At 45.1% G+C, this 7,500-nt stretch overlaps 1 pseudogene; it reads right to left on the minus strand.

Annotated features, from left to right (window-relative positions):
* LOC117457073 (NACHT, LRR and PYD domains-containing protein 1-like) overlaps positions 1-7,500 on the minus strand; it is a 123,743-nt pseudogene that overhangs the window by 37,045 nt on the left and 79,198 nt on the right.

Genomic DNA, 7,500 nt, shown 5'->3' on the forward strand with positions numbered 1-7,500 from the left:
GTGTGTGTGTGTGTGTGTGTGTGTGTGTGTGTGTGTGTGTGTGTGTGCTGATTCTGGTGAAACAATAACAGGTGTGTTGCTTTCACATCATGTCCCCCCTGCACACACACCAGAAGTGCAAAGGAGTGCTTGCGGTGTGTACACACTTAGATACACACCATGCACACATGTTGCATCCACAAACAAACACGAACACGCCGAGCCTCTGATCCCGGTAAACCATGTAAACCACAGAGGAAGCTGTCCTTGTTCTCCCTGCGGAGCTCGCATGGTGTAACTCAGACAGATAAGAGGAAGCAAATGAGCTGGAATCCATGATGTGTTGATATTCAGTGAGTGGAGAGAGAGAGAGAGAGAGAGAGAGAGAGAGAGAGAGAGAGAGAGGTTTCTGAACGGCAGCCGCTGACGGGATAACTTTACGAGAGGATGAACAGCGGCCATGGAAAATGTCTTCCATGCAGCGTTTCCTTAACAGGTCGTTTAACCCAAAATATGTGAACATCAATCGCCATCGTGCTCACATGTGGTAACGTATCGTGCACGTATAGTTTCGTTACGAGGGATTTGTTATGATTGGTTGTTTCTCGGACAGCCGAACCTGATCCGCCGTGGAACATCCACAACACAGGCGGAACAGATCCGGACACCAAACAATGTGTTCGGATCCATGTTTGCCCGTTCACCTCCATCTTGTTAGCTTTCACTGCCGGCATGTGTTACGTACGTGCGGGTGGGGGGTGTACTTGGATGTGTGTAGGCACAGAGTGGTGGGGGGTGTACTTGGATGTGTGTAGGCACAGAGTGGTGGGGGTGTACTTGGATGTGTGTAGGCACAGAGTGGTGGGGGTGTACTTGGATGTGTGTAGGCACGGAGTGGTGGGGGTGTACTTGGATGTGTGTAGGCACAGAGTGGTGGGGGTGTACTTGGATGTGTGTAGGCACAGAGTGGTGGGGGTGTACTTGGATGTGTGTAGGCACAGAGTGGTGGGGGTGTACTTGGATGTGTGTAGGCACGGAGTGGTGGGGAGTGGGGGGTAGAAAGGGGGAGTGGGGGGTAGAAAGGGCAGATGTTGGGATTAGATGAGTGGGCTGGATGTTGAGAGTTAAGCTGTGCATAAAGAACCACGGTTTAATTTAAGGGATGTTGGTCAGTGTGCTGGTTCTTCAAGTAATGACTCGCGGAAACCTCTGCTTCTTAATGTCAAAGAAACAAACCTACAAAGTCAGATAACGGGTATTTGTCTTGGTCATTTCGGGTCAGCAAAAGCAAGGACAACATGCCTGGTATCCGCTTTTAATTAGATACAGCAAAGTTGTTAGCTAACAGTGACCTATTTACACATCCAGCAGATCCGCTGCGAAATTATTCTATTCCTGGGGTGGTTTCTGTTTTCAGCTCATGAGTATAATTTAGATATTCAATTTCCTTCAAGCTCTGTTTTTGGTCTCAACTCACTTGTAAGCCTCTGAGATGCTGGTTGGACGGAGTCTGCTTTAGCTCCACGTTCATCGATGTGCAGCACACGGTGGATCATTGATACACAAACAAGAAAACAGCAGCCTTTAGTGTGATCGACAGTGGCGAACCGTGTCTATCACAGCTGGACCTTCTGTAGACTAGACACCCCCCCCTCCGCCCCCCCTCCCCCGACGTTATAATGTCCATCTTTTCACTGAATTGTCGTCTTGAAAAGGGTACTCACAACAATTGCGCAACAACTTCATCTCCACCTGTTGTCATTTCAACGTTAACAACAATAAAACGGCATGAATTGCTTCGTCGCGTTCATCTAGATCGTCTGCCTCGAGCCAGTGAACTAGCGGGCCTTCTAGAACACCCTGGAACCGAGGGGAACTCTGGAAGAACACGCCCATTGGCTACAAATCAATATCTGATTGGTTGATCAAACTGTCAGTCCACACGTACGCTCTCATTCAGTGCGACGGCCAGGGCCTTCGATCAAGGATGTAGAATACCTTGGTTGAAGGAGATTCTACCCAGAGACCCAGAACGAGATCTGATTGGTTGCTTTCTTTTCTAACACAAAACCACTGAAATGCGTAGGGCATGGACCGAGAAGGACAAACAAATCAACGTAACACTGTAATATTACAGATTATACACAGATACCATTCTCATTTATTCATTTTATATACATTTTATTTATATAATTAAATCGATTTTTGTGTTCCAGGGTATTCTCTGCATACCTTGAAGGCCCTGACGGTTCGCCACTGGATTATGACACAGTATAAAGCGCCAACAAGTAAACATTAGGACTTATTTTAGTACCTGATTTATGTAAATAGTTTAGAGTTATTACGTCACAAGCTTACTTATTTTAACTGAAATATGATGCTCCAACCAAAGTATTGAACAAAAATACGAAAAGGCACCCGTCGAATGTTTTATATACACGGCAGTTTCTACCCTCGGTTACAATTGGACTTTAATAAGGTTACATAAAGTACCCGTAGGTTGGTGACCAAAAGAAAATGAAACTAACCTCGTAAGATAACTCTAGAAAATTGCACACTGAAAACATATTTTCTCTCTGAACAAAAAGAGCCCGCTGCTGTTCCAGAGGCCCATTGTATTCTTCTCAGGAGGTTTCACGTGTCACTTTCATTGAAACAGTACCAGCATTTCAGTTGGACAAATGGCTTCAATAAAGTGGGGATGGGATGCTTCACACATATCTTCCAATGTTATGGAACTATATAGGGCCCATTTTATAAAAAGCGTTTTTTTGGTCACTGGTTGGCTGGCATGTTATTGCGTGTGTGGGTGTGGGTGTGTGTGTGGGTGGGTGTGTGTGTGTGGGTGTGTGTGTGTGTGAGACCCACAATCCAAAAGAGACGACGAGGTGGAACGTGAGACTCCAATGCGAGGTTTCACTTAATCATCTCCTGATGCTAGTGTAAACACTGCATCTGATTGAGCTAATTGGGTTTGTAGTCAGGGTAAATAGAGTAAAAGGAAACCTCTCGCTCATTCGGCAGATCTTTCCAACCAACCAGAAAGACAAAATGTTGAAACTTGTGCCAGGTATTTCCCCCCTCCTATATACTCCTCTGATCCGATGTAATAGAGGATTTCTGTCTCCTCAAAGTCACATGTCGTTTCCATAATGTTGTTTGGTTGGACCAGAAGTTTTTCCTGCGTTGGGTAATTCGATTTCTCTTGAAAATAAGGCCGCTGGAATAGGTCATGGAGAAATGCATGGTATATATAATTTAAAGAACCTCTTCATCAATTCCCTGACTTTGGATTTTGAGATATATCACATCTGCAGTTATGGATCCCCCCCCCCCCTCCTCTCTCCCTCTTTTGGCATTCACGGCGCCGCCTCGAAAACGTTGTGCCGTCCAACATCTTGTCACTCACATCTCCCCTCGCTTCCTCTCTCATCATACTCGGTAATGTAGTCACACTGATTGCATTCTTCCACTAATCTAATTCTTCCCTCTTTCAGCCCCCCAGGGACTTGGAGTGGATTCACGTCACATCCATTTCAATGCCCCCCCCCCTTTTCTCTTTTCCTCACGACAGCACATACTAACTTTAGATTGAAAAGACCCGTAAGCCTCGCCTGCCTTAACCACTCCGATCACATTACCGCCTTCACAAAAACAAAGCTAACTGCTTCGATCTCATTATACATCCACGAGAACCAGTGGACTTCACTGATCCACATCAAAGACGATCGTCCCCGGCAATTAAGATAACATTTATTCCCTTTATCGTTTATTTCACCAAAGAAAATTAGCACGGGCTTCAAAAGCAGTGGCTATCGCTTCACGACGCTAATGTGTTCTAGATTATCTGTCCTTTCCCCCCCGGAAGATCCATAAAGCAACCCCTGCAAACCTTCACAGAAATATCTTTGATCAGGGACTCCAAATCCCATGGTGCATTGCTAATCCGTGTGTTAGAGTGATCAATGGCCGCCCTGGTTGTCGGGGTCAAAAGGTCGCTGACTGGACTCGTTAGGGGTCAGTGTTTCTTTGAGCTGAAGAGACAGGCGAGACAAAACAAGCCTTTCTCTCAGCCTCTAAACAACAACAAAAAGGAAAATCAAACGGCGTCTCCAAGACATAACAAATCAATCTTTCTCCTTCTGGCGAGCGATCAGGATTGATTATCCGGATGCACACAAGCCTTCACGTTATTCTGAGTCTGAAACGGAAGGATAAACAGAACGTGAAATTCAATAGTGAGGAAAGATAATTGGGAAAAGAGCAGGTTTTTCATCAAAGAGTTGGAGATTATTTCATGTCTTTGCTTGAGTTGACTCTTTTGAAAACAGTAAACATCCACAAACCCAAAATCCTGTTGTTGGAACAACTTGAGGAAATGCCCGTTCCAAACCAAGCCCTCCGTTTCTCTATTTCCTTTATGTGAAGCTGATGGCAGTGTCAGAGCAAACCCAGACACATTGATCCCACAGAGCTCCGTGTGTCTCCCACTGTCTCCTTCCCGAATGATTGAAAGTAAATAAATCACAAACAATGATCTTCCCACACGGCAGCAGGAGGAGTGAGGGTGTTTGTGACGGACTGCAGGGCCGTTTCTAGCTTTTCGGGGGCCCTGTGCAAGATGCTGTTTGGGGGCCCTAGTTTTTACAGTTTTTTTTATCTACAATGGGGGGGATTCCGAAGCCTTTTTAAGATGATCTGTGGAGATGCATCGGTCTGTTACACTTTGAGAGGAAAACAGGCTAATTTCACGAAAACAAAGCAATTGAAACTTACAACACATTATATTAAAAAGGAAAACAATAAGGCTTCTCTATGTCAATAAATACAAGAGATGCAGCATTTTCTCAACAATGTGACAGCCCAATGAACATTTTCACTTTATTACCCCACAAGCACAAGCCGCAGCTTTGCTATCATCGTTTAGTTGTATTTATATCCTACATTTGATTTGTAAGCATATAATGCTTCACTGAACACAGGAGGGGGCTCGGCTGTTTACAAATAAAGACGGCTAATTTGAATTCTCCCCAAATATATTGAGGCTGAACCTGAAATTTCAGCTTGGGGGCCCCCTAGTGGCCGCGGGGGCCCTGTGCATCTGCATAGTCCGCCTATAGGAAGAAACGGACGGCGACTGAGCAGATTGTTAATACGCAGAGGCAGAGGGAGAAAGTGTCGTCACGTTATCAGCATTTTTGTTGCAATCATTTGAATCAATCTCTGCCCTTTTCTTGCATTGAGGAAGAGCAAAAGAAGCTTTGATAACTAGACCTGAGATTGCACAGTAGGTGGAGAAGCAGAGGAAGAAGACTTGTTGCTTACTTTATCCGGGTTTAGGAAGACATGTGTTTATTAAGCAAGCCTGGTGTGCTAGTTGTCCAAAATGTGCCAAACAAAGACGTGCACAAAGTACTCAGATCTTGTACTTAAGTAGAAGTAGTAATACCACGGTTAAGAAATACTCTGTTACAAGGGAATGTTTTGCATTCATTTTACTTAAATAAAAAAGTATTGGCACCAAAATATACTTAATGTACCAAAACTATAAGCACTCAGTATGCAGAATGGCTGTTTCCTGATATTCATTCAATACGTCATATGACCTTTTATACTATCATAATTCAAAAGGAAGATATCACTTTTAGTAGATTTAATGGATGCCAAGGAGTTGAGACAACCCCAACATCACAAAAAACCCTCTCTACAGAATTGCCCTAAATGTACCTAACAAAACAAAACAAATAACATACAGGCTTCTCGCCTAACTCCTGACAAAAACAGGAGAAAACGGGATTCAAACGAAAAAGGTTTCTCATTACATTGCTTTTAGCTGAGGCTTTTATCCAAAGCGACTTACAATAAGTGCGTTCGACCAGGAAGACCCAACCTTGAAGAAAACAGAATCATAAAGTACATCAGGTTTCATAGAGCCAAACATTTCAAGTGCTACTCAACTGGCTTTAGGTAAGCCAGCCCTTTATTAGTATATAAGTGCTTTGTTAATAGTTCTATCGCTCGAAGTGGAGTCGAAAGAGATGAGTTTTCAGTCTGCGCCGGAAGGTGTGTAAGCTTTCTGCGGTCCTGATGTCAATGGGAGCTCATTCCACCATCTTGGAGCCAGGATAGCAAACCCACGTGTTTCTGCTGATGGGAACTTGGGTCCCCCTCGCAGCGAGGGTGCAGCGAGCCGTTTGGCTGATGCAGAGCGGAGTGCACGTGCTGGGGTGTACGGTTTAACCATGTCCTGGATGTAGGAAGGGCCAGATCCATTCGCAGCATGGTACGCAAGCACCAGTGTCTTGAAGTGGATTCTAGCAGTTACCGGAAGCCAGTGGAGGGAGCGGAGGAGCGGCGTGGTGTGGGAACATGTAGGAAGGTTGAAGACCAGACGAGCCGCTGCATTCTGGATGAGCTGCAGAGGTCGGATGGCACATGCAGGTAGACCAGCCAGGAGGGAGTTGCAGTAGTCTAGGCGTGAGATGACGAGAGCCTGGACCAGAACCTGCATCGCTTTCTGGGTCAGCTGGAGACGCGTCCTCCTGATGCTGTAAAGCGTGTATCTGCAGCAGCGGGTTCTCACTCATTACATTAAACTAAAAGCACGTCACCTAAAACAACTTAGATTATTTACAAAGGTACCTACTTAATAAATGAACGAGAGTAAAAGTACATCAACATAGTACTTAAGTAGCAATGTACCGATACGGTAGCATTTGCAATGGTTTGGCTTATTGATACTCATAGTTAAATGTACTTTTGTTCGTAACTTCAACTTAGTGTCATCCAAATAATGTAAGAGTACTTGAGTAAGTGTACTTTCAGGTTTCACTTGTTCATCCCTTTGATTTCCTCGTGTGCTGACTTGCTTCCCGATATTGGTGTACCTTATATCAGTGTCTGCACATGTGTTGTTTTTGGTGTTTAAATGCACTTTTTGTTCCTGTAGCAAGTTTGGGCGAAGGGTAAAAGTGTCATCTAAATAATGTAAGAGTACTTTCAGCTTTCACTTGTTCATCCCTTTGTGTTCCTGCTCGTGCCTCCTTGCTTCCCGATATTAGTGTACCTTACACCAGTGTCTCCGAATGCTCTCATTGTTGGGTGTGTGCCCGCCCGATGCCACAGGTATCTGCTCAGTGGAGTGTGAGCCGCTACACCTGTCCTCCCCTCAGGGGGCGCTGTCCTCGGCCAGCTGGCGGCGCGGGACAGAGGAGCGGACAGATTGGAGAAGCCGTGGGACGTCGGGACGAGCAGAAGACGTAGCTGAAGGTGAAGGAGAAAATAAAGGGGAATAGGAAAAGTACAGAAAGAAGAACGAAAGCTACGAGCAAGGTGGATGGAGATTTTCCAACAAGCGTACGCATGGAGGAGGGCAGATGAAGGGCAGATGAAGGGCAGATGAAGGGCCAATACGGTTGTTCTATTATAATAAAGTACTGCGGGGACTTCTGGCATAAGCTTGATCCAACCTCGACTACACAGTACTACACACCAATAACGACGATAAATACATTTTAGTGG

Source organism: Pseudochaenichthys georgianus, chromosome 13 (assembly GCF_902827115.2).
Source record: "Pseudochaenichthys georgianus chromosome 13, fPseGeo1.2, whole genome shotgun sequence".
Lineage (NCBI taxonomy): Eukaryota > Metazoa > Chordata > Actinopteri > Perciformes > Channichthyidae > Pseudochaenichthys > Pseudochaenichthys georgianus.